Raw genomic sequence first — 16,393 nt, 5'->3', positions numbered from 1 at the left:
CCCCTGAGCCGTCTGTCACTCTTATTTATCAGACAGAGAGCAGAGATGACTGTCTCCATCCATGGCCAATGCAGCTGGATGGTGAAAGCGCATTATCCGTGCATGGCAGGGTCAGAAGGACATTACTGAATTAGATAGCTATTAAACAACGAGTAGCTAGTGAGCCAGTCAGCCAGGACAGTAACGTTGTTGTCTCTGTCATAACTATATTCTGACCGTCTAGTTCATTCAACCAGACATGGCGCCCTTCGGTCTCCTGTCTGCTGGTGTCAGCCTTTTGGCCAAGTCATTCAGTCTCTTCTCCAACGAATCCAGTCTTGCAAGGTAACATAAGGAGCAAAACTTCCTATTGTCAAGATAGTTAGTTAGCTATGTTAGGTAGGCAGTTAGTAAGCCACCCTGTACAATTTCTCATTGGTATTTTAGAATTTTTGAAATTCATAAAGCCAATTCTGCAAAGGAATTGCTGTATTTCCAGCTATCACTCCAGTATTAGCATAATTAGAGCTAAGTTAGCTAGCTAGGGTTAGGGTTATCTAACGTTAGCTTAACTGACCACATTGGTTAGATTTGGGTAAACTAGCTAGGAATGATAAGACGTGTTTTACTTCTGAATGTAGTATTGGATGATTGTAGAAATGAGTCGTATACAGTATATGATTTAACTACTAACTGGCCAATAGCTTCTACCCCCAGACCATCAGGCTGCTGAATAGCCACCACTAGTCATGCCACAGTTGGTAGTATGAAAATGTATGCATTCACTAACTGTAAGTCGCTCTGGATAAGAGCGTCTGCTAAATGACTAAAATGTAAAATGTAATGGCCACAGCTCTCTAGCCAGCATCAATCTTCAGTCCGAACTCCTCTTGTTCATCACGGTCCTCTTGTCTGCTTCAATGAATTTCAACTCTACCTCATCAGCATATTTTGTAACATTTAACCTGTACAAAAATTTACATTTACGTCATTTAGCAGACGCTCTTATCCAGAGCGACTTACAGTTAGTGAGTGCATACATTATTTTTAAAAAAAAATTCATACTGGCCCCCCGTGGGAATCGAACCCACAACCCTGGCGTTGCAAATGCCATGCTCTACCAACTGAGCTACATCCCTGCCGGCCATTCCCTCCCCTACCCTGGGAATACTTATTTCCCTCATTAAAAATGCAAATCAATTTATAACATTTTTACATGCGTTTTTCTGGATTTTTTTGTTGTTATTCTGTCTCTCACTGTTCAAATAAACCTACCATTAAAATTATAGACTGATCATTTCTTTGTCAGTGGGCAAATGTACAAAATCAGCAGGGGATCAAATACTTTTTTCCCTCACTGTATATAAATATTGGGTCTTTTCGATTATTTTGGATAGATGGTTTTGGATGGATGGCCTCTGGGAATGAGAGAGAACGACATATTGATTATGTTGTTATCGTTCAAATTCCAGAGAACATCCAACATTATAGGGAAGATTGAGTATTGGACAATTGAACCAGTTGTTTTCAACTTCCATTTTGTAATACAAAAGAAACAATAAATAAATAAAAAATGCTTCTTAGCAAAGAGCAATTTCTCAAGAAATAATTTTGCTAGGACTGTCTGGGAGTTGTCTGTGGGGAGGGGAAAACTGAAAACTAGCTGTTATTGGCAGAGAGGTTTGGAACTCTTTCTTTCAGGTGGTCTTTTCAAACAGCTCTTAAACTAAAAAGGCATTATCATAATTTTCACAATTTCACAGTATTATTCCAACCTCATAGTGTGGAAATATATATATAAAACACAGGAAAATCACGTTTTCCTGGGCATGTATACACTGAATATACCAAACATTAGGAACACCTTCCTAATATTGAGTTGCACCTACTACCATTCCCCGTTCAAAGATACTTCAATTTTTTGTCTTGCCCATTCACCCTCTGTATAGCACACATACACAATCTATGTCTCAATTGTCTCATGGCTTAAAAGTCATTTTTAACTTGTCTCCTCCCCTTCATCTACACTGATTGAAGTGGATTTAACAGGTGACATCAATAAGGAATCATATCGTTCACCTGGATTCACCTGGTCAGTCTATGTCATGGAAAAAGTAGGCGTTCATAATGTTTGTATACTTAGTGTATATAACACCCTGTACTCTGATCATAGATGCTCTCTGATTAATCATATACAGTGGATGTGTTTCAAATGGCACGCTATTCCCTATATTGTGGGCTACTTTTGACCAAAGCATGGGCCCTGGTCAAAAGTAGTGCACTATATAGGGACTAGGGTGCCATTTGGGATGCAACCAGCATAAGGAGTTTACTTTTTCCTCCCTCACACACAGACATCAGAGGTACAGGATGTATCAGGATGTATTCCTATTTATTTGATAGATACCATTATGGTAAAACTAAACTATTCTACATTTTGTGTGTTGAAAATATCAACATTGAATGCATTGAGTGTACATGTAGCTAATTGCTTAATATAAGAGCATCTGCTTTAACTGACTAAAATATAAAAATGCTAATTGTTATATTTAGTTGGAGCTCTTCTTTAGTTTATGGGATAATGCCTAGATAGAACACCATGTATCTGCTACGTTTCAGCATGATAGATCAATGTCTGTTTGTAACTATGTCTAATCTGCCCTGAACCCTCAGTTACCATGCATACAATGTTCCCCGTAGTGGTGGCTGTTAGCACATTAAAGTAACTTTCCAGTGAAAATATCACTTTTAATTAAAAGTTCATATTGTGTTAACTCTTACCCAAACATTGGCTGAGTTGGCCAATCAGCAGTCTACTCGTATTAATATTTGTAATGACTGGTATACGCCCACACCATTCTGATGTTGGGTTACTCCCACACCATTCCAACACAGAAAATCTGCTTTTCAACATAATTAATTACAATTTTTTTGGAAGAAAAACTATTTCATTCATATTGTAATTAATTACAGGTCATATTTCAGAGGAATCTGGAAACACTGGACAGTTACTTTAAACCTAAATCAGGGTCACACAGTGTTTCTTGGTAGTCTTAAACAAATCTACTTTGAAACAAAAGTATACACCTCACACACATGGTACACGTGACACCTGTACCATGTCAGATATAGAGTTGAAATGTATTACATTTGGAGTTTGCATCCCAATATTACACTTATATACACATCACAGAAGACAGAAATATAAGATAACCATTTGACATAGAAACACTGGATTTTTGCCATAAAAAATATAAAAAATGTATTCATTTTGAAATTATGAAAAATATGAATAACATTCCACCCATGAGGCCACTAGGTAATTTGACAGCAGGAAAGGGCTACATCAGAGGATGGGCTCAGATTAATGGCTGGAATGGAATGGAACGGTATTAAACAATGTATTTGATACGGTTCCATTCATTTCATTCCAGCCTTTACTATGATATCTTTAATTAACTTCCACTCAACTTTTGGGCACATATTTTGGGCTCACAGTGTCCAAGCACCCTAAGAGGTTACATTGTCAATCATACTCTCCGAGGGTGTCTCAGTGGGAGTTGGGATATGCAAAAAACACATTTTCAATTTCCAATGAAATAGGACAAATAAGCACCACCAAATTATTATTATTTATTGTCAATCATTGTGTTGTTGGTTAAGCCGAGGGGAGCCCAGTGGTGCCATGGATGATAAATAAGCTATTTTATGAACTTCCACAGTACTCCAACAGTAGCTGAATTTCCGCTTCAATTCAGTTTTCTCCTCAATCCTTGCACCTTGGTTGGAGAGTAAAGCAGTGTTCCCGTCCCTTAGCCCAAAAGTTGAGCCCAAATTTGACAAAATGTTGGTATTGTTCGGGCAGTGTACAAGCTATACTTTACTGTATCGTCCATGAGCTGACATACATGTGGACATTCCCGACATTTTGACTGATGCTCGTTATGTCATTGTGACTTTATATTCAAGGTTTTACCTTTTATTTTTGGCCACTGCTGTCTGTCTGTGTGTTGTGACTTCAGCTGCGCATGCAGCTCCCAGATGGCAGTGTCGATGCCAGACCATCTGCCTCCACAAGGATGGATTTAGCTCTACAACGCTCTACACCGCATTGATTTCTGATCGACATCTGTGTTCTTCTAATCCACATAATCCAATGAGGCCGAGGGATGGAAGGGTTGAGGTGGAGGGGGTAGACTCTCCTCTCCTTCCTCTTACTCCTCTTCATTGGAACTTTACCCCCACATAAGATATTGAGAGAAAGGTTAGTTATTAGAAATGAAGGGTTAACAAACACACTAGCATGCTTTTCTCACTTCTGGTGCAGGGAGTTTACAGCCCCATATATATATTTAAAAAAACCTACACAGACAATTTTACCTGCACATTTATTATCAACATTTCAATCAGAAATCTCTTTATTTTGTACCCCATCCAAACATTAACATTGGGCTCCGGAGTGGCGCAATGTTCTAAGGCACTGCATCTCAGTGCTCAAAATTATTTCTGTCCCTGGTTATAATTCAACATAGAAAATATTTTATACCTTGCTTGCTTTTGATAATTCTGCACAGTGTGTACTCTTCGGGGAGTGAACAGTTCAGTGGTTTTCATGCGGACATTTCATGTTTGGTATCTCCAGGGAAAATAGTTTTTCACTGAACAGAATTGGTCTGAACATTTGTCTCTCCAGGCACATGCTGTAGAACATATAGGGGTTCACATTTGTACCTTTTTCAAAGCCCTAAAACTGGGTAATTGTAAAGGAAGATACACAATAGCAACCATGCAATCACACACTACTTATGCAAGTATGTGGTTACCTACCTGGGACATTCTGACATTGCTCTGAAATCCATTTGTCTTTGTGGGGCGGTACTGTATGGGTGGGTAGCAAGGACAGACTGGGACCATAAATTGGGCCGATGACCCCTATTATTAGCCATAGATTCAGCACAAAACCCTCAATTTATTTTATATGCCATTTAGCAGACACTGTTATCCAAATCGACTTACAGTCATGCATGTATATATATATATATTTTTTACATATGGGTGGTTGCGGGAATCAAATCCACTACCCTGGAGTTACACGCGCCATGCTCTACCAACTGACCTACAAAGGACAGGCCCAATGGGCTAAAGATGGACCAAGCCATCTGGCATTTGCCAAAACTGCCTTATGGCCAATCCTTTTCAGGACGGTACGTATGGACGTTTTAAGAGACCCCTCTCCTCACCTCTCTGAATGGAGATGTATGCCTAACACCATGTGACCAATGTCTAGTTAATGTTATCAAATAAACTTTTATTGGTTGCATACACATATTTAGCTGATGTTATTGCGGGTGTAGCGAAATGCTTGTGTTCCTAGCTCCAACAGTGCATTACTATCTAACAATACACAACAATACACACAAACCTAAAAAGTAAAATAATGGAATTAAGAAATATATAAATATTAGGATGAGCAATGTTGAAGTCCGGAGTATATATTGTGATGTCACGAGAGGCTGTGTCCTGGAGGGACGTTACATCCCCCTGAGGTGGCTGCAAACCCAGACAGCTATGGCTCCATCTGCTGGTATGGTCGGGAACTCCACCCCTCTATGGCCAATCTTCCTACGCAGCTGAAACAAATGAGCTGATGAGCTGAAGGTTTGGGAAGGGAAGAGACACGGTCTCCAGGGTGGGCTCTCTGGAGGACAAGAGTGCTGCCCGTCCACTTCCATGAGGAATATAAGGATTTGGAGATACTTACCTTTGGGGAAATACTCACCTTTGGATATATGCACCTGTGGAAATACGTGTGGGACATTTGGAAGGACGTTTTGCTGGGTTGGCCACTAGCTGCAACGTGGAATACAGTAAGACTGGGGAAAAGTTATTTGAGCGAGGGAGAGTTATGATTTTGGATGTGGAAGAGACATCCCTGAACTGTTAACCCTTAAAGAGCCACCAGAGAACAGAATTGTGTTATACTTTCGTTAGTTTCCCAAGACCTTTAATAAAATCCTTGTTTTGGTTGAACCTGGTCTCCTTGCACTACTTGAGCAATCCCGCTGAAAGCTGTGTAGCCTCTCGTGACATCACAGATGGTGGAGAATACGGGCACGCTCAAGCGTTAATAGTGCATGTCAGAGGAGGATACCGAAGGTTTGATCACCCAGTTTTCCAAGTTGGCCGTAGGCTCCCCGCCGACTGAAATGGAGGACATATTGAAAGCCCTTGTTGCTGGCCAGCAAGCCCAGATGCAAGCAAACGTGGCTCTCTTGGAGGAGCAAAAGAAAGCCAACCTTCTGAAGGCAGAGGAATTGCAGTTGCAGAGGCAGAGGGTGGTCCAAAATACCCGCCCAATAAAGGCAAGTGACTTTATATCTAAGATGGGAGCTACCGATGACATTGAGGCATACCTGCATGCATTTGAGGCCACGGCCACTAGGGAAGCCTGGCCCAAGCAACAGTGGGTTGGTCTGTTAGCCCCCCTTTCTAACCGGGGAATCGCTGAATGCTGTCCGGGACCTGGGCCCTGACCAGGTTACTGACTATGATGCCCTGAAGTCTGAGATCCTCAGCAGATATGGACTCACAAAGTTTGGTATGGCCCAGCGCTTTCACGGCTGGACCTTCCAACCAGACCAACCTCCTCGGGCGCAGATGCATGAACTTGTCCGAATCGCAAGGAAATGGCTGGATCCGCAGAGGAATACAGCAGCGGCGGTGGTGGAGGCCGTTGTGGTGGATCGTTACCTACGCGCCCTGCCTTATGAGGCAAAACGGTTCATCAGTCAACAGGCCTTGACCACGGCTGATCTGACCGTGGAAGCTGTGGAAAAGTACCAGGCCACAGCGGAGATGCTGAATGCTTCCCGAAAAGACCCCAGGAGTGCGGCCCCACCACAAATGGGAAGAACCCGTCCAAAGGACCCCAAGGTCTCGAACCCAGCCACGTCAGGACTTATCCCGGCTCCAGGGGGAGCCAGAAACCAGGCGGGTCCAAGAAGAGTACACCAGGAGGGGGAAACTCGACAGTGTTACCGGTGTGGGGAGATGGGACATATCTCCTGGCAGTGTGGGAAACCAGCCGATGAACCTATGCCCACTGCGGAGTCCTCCAGCTCAGCACCCACACACCGTTTTGCCTCGCTCTTGGGAGTCGTAGATGGCGGCCCAGATCGACCCCCCACCTGCCCGGTAACTGTGAATCACCATGATGTGGAGGCCTTACTGGATTCTGGTAGCCGGGCCACCCTGGTGCGTAAGGATTTGGTGGGCCCAACGTGTCTGACCCCCGGGGAAAGTCCTCCCAGTTTCCTGTGTCCATGGGGACACCAGAGAATACCCCATTACTGAACTTACAATGACCAGCACACGGGGAACCATACACACGACGGCGGGGGTGGTTGATTCCCTCCCCGTCCCTGTCCTAATTGGACGAGACTGCCCAGCCTTTTACCCACTCTGGAGAGAGTCTCAGGAGAGGATAACCCGAGTACCTCGGAAACGGAGAGGCAAGACTCATCCTGGGAAGGCTCCGGTGCAATCCTCCGAGTTACTCACTCCCGCCCGGGCTCTGATAGGGATGGCAGGTGCCCAGACCGACACAGAGACGGAGCTACAGAATCTGGACAAAGAACTGTCTGGTCTGAAGGGGACCGCTGAGAGGTATCGTTTGTTAAAGCAACAGTTAGACATGAAGACAGAAGAGTTAGATATCCTCCAGGCTAAACTCCAACAGAGCTCCTTCCATAAGCAACAGGAGGAGCTGGAGAGGCTGCGCAGGACCATCGAGGAGTGTGAGGAGACCCTGCGCAGTAGTAAGGAGGTCCAGAAGAAGGCAGAGGAGAAGTACAAGGTGTTGGAGAACAAGATGAAGAATGCGGAGGCAGAGAGAGAGAAGGAACTGAAAGCTGCTCAACAGAAGCTAAACTCTGCTAAAACCAAGGCGGATGCGTTCAGTAAGAAACTCAAGGAGAGACAACAGGAGGCTGAGTCCCTGGTCCTAGAGGTGGAGGAGTTGAAGAGAGAGCAGGCTGGCAAGCACCACGGCAATGCGGACGCCCTCTCCCGGCGTGATGCCTTCTTCGCTGCCTTTACCCCGACGAGGACGTCGGTCCCGAGGAGGGGGATGTGTGATGTCACGAGAGGCTGTGTCCTGGAGGGACGTTACATCCCCCTGAGGTGGCTGCAAACCCAGACAGCTATGGCTCCATCTGCTGGTATGGTCGGGAACTCCACCCCTCTATGGCCAATCTTCCTACGCAGCTGAAACAAATGAGCTGATGAGCTGAAGGTTTGGGAAGGGAAGAGACACGGTCTCCAGGGTGGGCTCTCTGGAGGACAAGAGTGCTGCCCGTCCACTTCCATGAGGAATATAAGGATTTGGAGATACTTACCTTTGGGGAAATACTCACCTTTGGATATATGCACCTGTGGAAATACGTGTGGGACATTTGGAAGGACGTTTTGCTGGGTTGGCCACTAGCTGCAACGTGGAATACAGTAAGACTGGGGAAAAGTTATTTGAGCGAGGGAGAGTTATGATTTTGGATGTGGAAGAGACATCCCTGAACTGTTAACCCTTAAAGAGCCACCAGAGAACAGAATTGTGTTATACTTTCGTTAGTTTCCCAAGACCTTTAATAAAATCCTTGTTTTGGTTGAACCTGGTCTCCTTGCACTACTTGAGCAATCCCGCTGAAAGCTGTGTAGCCTCTCGTGACATCACAATATATACACAGTGTGTCACGGATTACGCCGAGGCTGCTCCTCCTCCTTGTTCGGGCAGGCTTTGGCGTTCGTCGTCCCCGGAGTACTAGCTGCTACCGTTTGATGTTATCTATGTTTGTTTGGTTTTGTCTGATTAGTGCACCTGTTCTATATCACGTATTAATTATGTCACCTATAAGTTTCCTTTGGTTTTGTTTGTAGTTGTGTGTTGTTGTCCGCCTGTCCGTTGGTGATGTGCATTTGCTCTCGTATATTTAGAGTATTGACGCACTGTATGCGTAATCTCTTGTATTTTGTGTTTATACGCACAGTATGCGTAATCGCTCGCCTCCGTTGTGTTGAGGCCCGTTATTTTGTATTGTCGTGTTCTTACAAGTAAAGTCTGTTGGACTAAGCTTCTGTGTCCTGCGCCTGACTCCAACACCACATCCACATCAGCCCTTGACAGAACAACACACCATTCAATGGAGTCAGCAGGAGCAGCGGCGGCGACCGAGTCGCTGGAGGATCGGGTCAGCTGCCAGGAGGCCATGATCCAGCAACTCGGCTCCGCCATGCAGGAGGCTATGAACACCCTGCGCCGATGGGAAAGGGGAGGCGTGCCCACACCTCCTCCTACATTACCACCACCATCGGCCAGCCCCACCAGACCAGCTCCGGAATCCAGTGGGATTCGGCTCTCGCTCCCGAGGGCGTATGATGGCACCGCAGCCGGGTGTCAGGGGTTCCTCCTTCAGGTGGAACTCTACCTGGCCACCATACACCCGGCGCCAGGAGCGTTTCCGCCCTCATCTCCTGTCTCTCCGGCAAGGCGTTGGAGTGGGCCAACGCCGAATGCAGGGGAATAGACGCCGCCACCACCAGCTACGCGGAGTTCTCCCGCCGCTTCAGGGCAGTTTTCGATCACCCTCCTGAGGGTAAAGCGGCGGGGGAGCGTCTGTTCCACCTCCGACAGGGGAAGAGGAGCGCACAGGAGTTCGCCCTGGATTTCCGGACTCTAGCGGCGGATGCGGGGTGGAATGAGAGGGCCCTCATCGATCACTATCAGTGTAGCCTGCGTGAGGATGTTCGTCGAGAGCTGGTCTGCAGGGACACCAATCTGTCCTTCGACCAGCTAGTGGACATGTCCATCCGACTGGATACCCTGCTGGCCACCCGCGGACGTCCCGAGATGGGGCCGTCCATTGCATCCCCCAGCACCTCCGAGCCGAGCCCAATGGAGCTCGGGGGTGCTGGCGCTAGAGAAAGAAGGAGAGAGAACCCGAGGGGGGCTGTCCCCTGCACCAGCTGTGGCCGTGGAGGACACACTGCGGCTAGGTGCTGGGGAGGGTCTCCAAGGAATCGAGGCAACAGGTCGCGCACTGGGGAGTCATTTCAGGTGAGTAGGCGCCCCACTCACCCAGAGCTCTCTGTTGTTCACTTGTGTATACCTGTGGTATTTCCTCAGGTTGCATCTCATTCCCAGCATAAGGCGCTAGTCGATTCAGGCGCAGCTGGGAATTTTATTGATCGGAAATTTTGCTCTAAGTTAGGGATTCTCCTCCTGCCCGTTGATGCACCCTTTCCTGTCCATGCCCTAGATAGCCGCCCGTTGGGATCTGGGTTGATTAGGGAGGTCACAGCGCCACTAAAGATGAAGACGCAGGGGGGTCATGAGGAGATTATTCAGTTGTACCTCATTGGCTCTCCTGCCTATCCCGTGGTGCTGGGGCTTCCTTGGTTAATCACCCATGACCCCACCATTTCGTGGCAACAGAGGGCTCTCAAAGAATGGTCTGGCCAGTGTGTTGGGCGATGTTTAGGTGTTTCCGTTGGGGCGACCACGGTGGAGAGTCTGAACCAAGTGCCCGCAATGCACATTCCCCCTGAGTATGAGGATTTGGCACTCGTGTTCAGCAAGACGAGGGCGACGCGATTGCCACCTCATAGACAGGGAGATTGTGCGATAAACCTCCAGACAGGTACGGCACTTCCGCGGAGCCATGTGTATCCTCCGTCTCAAGAGGAGACGGCGGCTATGGAAACCTACATAGCTGAGTCCCTGAGACAAGGATACATACGGCCCTCCACTTCCCCTGCGTCCTCGAGTTTCTTTTTTGTGAAGAAGAAGGATGGAGGTTTGCGCCCGTGTATTGATTATCGTAGTCTCAATCAGATCACTGTGAAATACAGTTACCCTCTACCTCTGATTGCGAGTATGACTGAATCATTACGCGGAGCGCGTTTCTTCACAAAACTGGATCTCAGGAGCGCTTATAACTTGGTGCGCATTAGGGGGGAGATGAATGGAAGACGGCATTTAGTACCACCTCAGGTCATTATGAGTATCTTGTCATGCCATACGGGTTAATAAATGCTCCTTCAGTCTTCCAATCATTTGTAGACGAGATCTTCCGGGACCTGCATGGGCAGGGAGTGGTAGTGTACATTGACGACATCCTAGTGTACTCTGCTACACGAACCGAGCATGTAGCCCTGGTGCGCCGAGTGTTGGGTAGGCTGTTGGAGCATGACTTGTATGTCAAGGCAGAGAAATGTCTGTTTTTCCAGGAGTCCATCTCCTTCTTGGGTCATCGGTTGTCCGCGTCAGGGGTGAAAATGGAGATTGACCGGGTGTCAGCCGTGCGTAACTGGCAAACCCCAACCACTGTTAAAGAGGTGCAGCAGTTTTTGGGTTTTGCCAATTACTACCGGAGGTTTATCCGGGGTTTTGGACAGGTGGCAGCTCCCATTACGTCCCTGCTGAAGGGGGTCCGGTGCGTTTGCAGTGGTCGGCTGAAGCGGACAGGGCGTTTCGTAAACTTAAGGACCTGTTCACTTCGGCTCCGGTGCTGGCACACCCGGACCCCACTTTAGCGTTCCAGGTAGAGGTGGACGCGTCAGAGGCCGGTATTGGGGCAGTACTGTCGCAACGCTCCGGCACGCCTCCTAAGCTCCGTCCCTGCGCTTTTTATTCTAAAAAGCTCAGCCCGGCGGAGCGTAATTATGACGTAGGGGACAGGGAGCTGTTAGCCGTGGTTCAAGCTCTAAAGGTGTGGAGGCATTGGCTTGAGGGGGCTCAACACCCTTTTCTCAATCTGACTGACCATCATAACCTGGAGTACATCCGGGCAGCGAGGAGATTGAACCCTCGTCAGGCTAGGTGGAACATGTTCCTGACCCGGTTCGTTTTTAAGATCACTTACATCCCAGGGTCCCAGAACGGTAAGGCAGACGCCCTGTCCCGGCGGTATGACACAGAGGAGAGGTCCATACTGCCAGAGTCTTGTCTGGTGGCACCGGTGGTATGGGAGGTCGATGCGGAAATTGAGCGGGCGTTACGCACCGACCCTACTCCCCCAGAGTGTCCAGTGGGTCGGACGTACGTGCCGCTCGAGGTCCGTGATCATCTCATCTATTGGGCTCATACGTCACCCTCCTCTGGACATCCAGGTATTGGCCGGACAGTGCACTGCCTTAGTGTTAAGTACTGGTGGCCAACATTGGCTAGGGACGTGAGGGTTTATGTCTCCTCCTGCTCGGTGTGCGCGCAGTGTAAGGCGCCTAGACACCTGCCCAGGGGGAAGTTACAACCCCTGCCCGTTCCACAACGGCCGTGGTCTCACCTCTCGGTGGACTTTGTCACAGACCTTCCCTTATGCTAGCTAGCTAGCTCATTTTAGATGAGATTAGCAGATGTTATCTAAAAAAGAAAAGACAATTTACCATTTTGCCCAAAACTTTTGTCCTTTCTCAATGTTATGAATTTTTGTGATGTTGCCAATTCTTGTTCCCAAATGTATTTCGTTATTTGCCCCTTAAACTTGAACTTGAGATATGCCATTTTGAAAATGAGGCGTTTCCCGTGAACTGGAAACGCGTCATCCCACTCCCTCATCTGATTATTCGGGTAGGCGGGCCTTCTGAGCCGGCATACACATCATCACACTCCCTCATCTGATTGGTCGAGTAGGCGGGCCTTCTGACTTTGTGGCTATATTGTACAAATTCCTAAAAACAAAAAATTGCTTTTTCGTCTTAATTTAAGGTTAGGGGTAGGATTAGACATTGGGTTAGTAGTGTGGTTAAGGTTAGAGTTAAGGTTAGTGTTAGGTTTAAAATCACATTTTAAGAAGATACATTTCAGAAATAGGTAGGGTTTATGACTTTGTGGCTGTGGTAACTAGTGACAACCGTGGAAAACTTTCCTCTGGACAAACAAAAAACGGTTGCTTAGCAACCAGATACCAACGTCTTCTGTGGAGAAAAGTTCCAATATTTGCATAATTGTTGTGATTGGAGGATAGTTGTGAGGGTGATCTCAGAATCAAGTACTCTGTTCTCCTTGAGCTCATTAATTCCCACGGTGGGCCAGTATGAAAAATAAAAAAATAATGTATGCACTCACTAACTGTAAGTCGCTCTGGATAAGAGTTTCTGCTAAATGACTAAAATGTTAAATGTAAATGTAGTGATAGAATGTTCATATTTGAAGATGGCAGAAAGGCCAGTCTCTTTGGCACATGACATGGAATACAGGGAGTGGATTAGCTAAAGAGACTGGTACCAAGGCTACAATAAAACACCACCAACACTCCCTTTTCCTTTCAATCAGCCTGATGCTGCGTTCTTCGCGCAATGTAATTATCATCTCTAACGTTATACAGGACACCTGCGAAAAGCATGAAGAATAAAAACATTACACCCTTTGTGTGTTTTGACCCTGATTCAGACACAGTCTGATTATCACAAAACTAACATCTTTTAAATTTCCCCCTAGAGGTAGTGAAATTCCCCCTCATGCCCCGTGCACGCCAAATTGCACGGATGTGCTCAGGTTTGTAAATTCCCAGAAACTGCTATTTTCTTGCAGTGGTAGCCTAACAATTGTTTGTTTAGACCTGAAGTTCTCTGTAGCTCAGCTGGTAGAGCACGGCGCTTGTAACGCCAAGGTAGTGGGTTCGATCCCCGGGACCACCCATACACAAAAAAATAAAAATAATGTATGCACGCATGACTGTAAGTTGCTTTGGATAAAAGCGTCTGCTAAATGGCTTATTATTATTAAGTTATTGGGTTAGGAAATGTATGTTTGAGCCAAGTTCAATCACCAAGGACTGTGGCAACAAAATTCTGACACCAATCGACAAAGATATTAGTGATCATTTGTTGCTAAAGCTGAAAATTCTTATTAATATGTAATTGAAATGCTGTGACGTACAGTATCTTTGATTTTATTGCGATCATTCACAAATGTTTGGAGGACATAAGAATATAAAGCACATAACATGTCAAACTCTAAAAGACATATGTAATGATTGGCAAACGAGCAGTTCCATTCTGTTGAGATACCACATGAGCCTCTAAGGATGGAAGCATACAAATCTCCAAACAATATTATTAATCTCCTTTCGGAATTGTTTCACATGTGTTCTTCAGCTGGATCAGTATGCCTTCCCACCAGGGCAAAAGAACACGAGGGCTTGTATTTATAATCAGAGAAATAATGCTAAGCTATACAGCAGAGGATGAAATTATTAGATACAGCGTGGGCGAGGAGAACCACGTACTAACCGACTCTGCCTCTAACGTGTACAGTATACAATTCATACAAGACAAAGAGACAGAAACACAGTTCATATTCATAGTTTAACATTTAATGAACTGCTCTAGTGTACAGTTGTGGTCAAAAGTTTTGGTCTTCGCTGCTTCAGTGTTATGAGAAATTTTTGTCAGATGTTACTATGGTATACTGAAGTATAATTACAAGCATTCCATAAGTGTCAAAGGATTTTATTGACAATTACATAAAGTTTATGCAAAGAGTCAATATTTGCAGTGTTGACCCTTCTTTTTCAAGACCTCTGCAATCCGCCCTGGCATGCTGTCAATTAACTTCTGGGCCACATCCTGACTGATGGCACCCCATTCTTACATAATCAATGCTTGGAATTTGTGGGGTTTTGTTTGTCCACCCGCCTCTTGAGGATTGACCACAAGTTCTTAATGGGATTAAGGTCTGGGAAGTTTCCTGGCCATGGACCCAAAATTTCGATGTTTTGTTCCCCGAGCCACTTAGTTATGATTTTTGCCTTATGGCAAGGTGCTCCATCATGCTGGAAAAGGCATTGGTCGTCACCAAACTGTTCTTGAATGGTTAGGAGAAGTTGCTCTCAGAGGATGTGTTGGTACCATTCTTTATTCATGGTTGTGTTCTTAGGCAAAATTGTGAGTGAGCCCACTCCCTTGGCTGAGAAGCAACCCCACACATGAATGGTCTCAGGATGCTTTACTGTTGGCATGACACAGGACTGATGGTAGCGCTCACCTTGTCTTCTCTGGACAAGGTGTTTTCCGGATGCCCCAAACAATCGGAAAGGGGATTCATCAGAGAAAATGACTTTACCCCAGTCCTCAGCAGTCCAATCCCTGTACCTTTTGCAGAATATCAGTCTGTCCCTGATGTTTTTCCTGGAGAGAAGTGGCTTCTTTGCTGCCTTCTTGACACCAGGCCATCCTCCAAAAGTCTTCGCCTCACTGTGTGTGCAGATGCACTCACACCTGCCTGCTGCCATTCCTGAGCAAGCTCTGCACTGGTGGTGCCCCGATCCCGCAGCTGAATCAACTTTAGGAGACGGTCCTGGCGCTTGCTGGACTTTCTTGGGCTCCCTGACGCCTTCTTCACAACAATTGAACCTCTCTCCTTGAAGTTCTTGATGATCCGATAAATGGTTGATTTAGGTGCAATCTTACTAGCAGCAATATCCTTGCCTGTGAAGCCCTTTTTGTGCAAAGCAATGATGACGGCACGTGTTTCCTTGCAGGTAACCATGGTTAACAGAGGAAGAACAATGATTTCAAGCACCACCCTCCTTTTAAAGCTTCCAGTCTGTTATTCTAACTCAATCAGCATGACAGAGTGATCTCCAGCCTTGTCCTCGTCAACACTCTCACCTGTGTTAACGAGAGAATCACTGACATGATGGCAGCTGGTCCTTTTGTGGCAGGGCTGAAATGCAGTGGAAATGTTTTTTGGGGATTACGTTCATTTTCATGGCAAAGAGGGACTTTGCAATTAATTGCAATTCATCTGATCACTCTTCATGACATTCTGGAATATATGCAAATTGCCATCATCAAAACTGAGGCAGCAGACTTTGTGAAAATTAGTATTTGTGTCATTCTCAAAACTTTTGACCACGACTGTATTTGTGTAATGGAAATTGTGAAGAAATAAACCTATTTTATGTATACACATCCTCCTATATCAGTCTCGTCCACAACACTTTAACATGCACACATGACTATACAGTGTAGACTCTAACAAGCCCCAGTAATCTATGCTATGAGGTAATGATGCATCCCAAATGGCACCTTATCTCCTATATAGTGCACTACTTTTAGTGCACTACCCCACAGGGCTCTGGTCAAAAGTAGTGCACTATGTAGGAAATAGGGTGCCATTTGGAACACATCAATTTCCTACTACGAAACTTCTTACGTAATGCTGTGTTCAATTACATTAATCATAAGGAAGTAGACTCTGTTTTCTTCCATTATCTAAAATCATTTCTGTGTCCCCTTGTTGTCAGAATGAAAGCCCTAGACTTGAATTGAGCTGGATGCTCTCTAAGCAGCCTCCAGAGTGGTTCCAGATGAGTGAATGCTCAACCAGTGTACTTTGAGTGTCCTTTCTTTTTAATTT

This window comes from Coregonus clupeaformis, chromosome 14 (genome assembly GCF_020615455.1).
Source record: "Coregonus clupeaformis isolate EN_2021a chromosome 14, ASM2061545v1, whole genome shotgun sequence".
Classification (NCBI taxonomy): domain Eukaryota; kingdom Metazoa; phylum Chordata; class Actinopteri; order Salmoniformes; family Salmonidae; genus Coregonus; species Coregonus clupeaformis.
The sequence above is the reverse complement of the archived record's forward strand: the minus strand, read 5'-3'. Positions refer to the sequence as shown.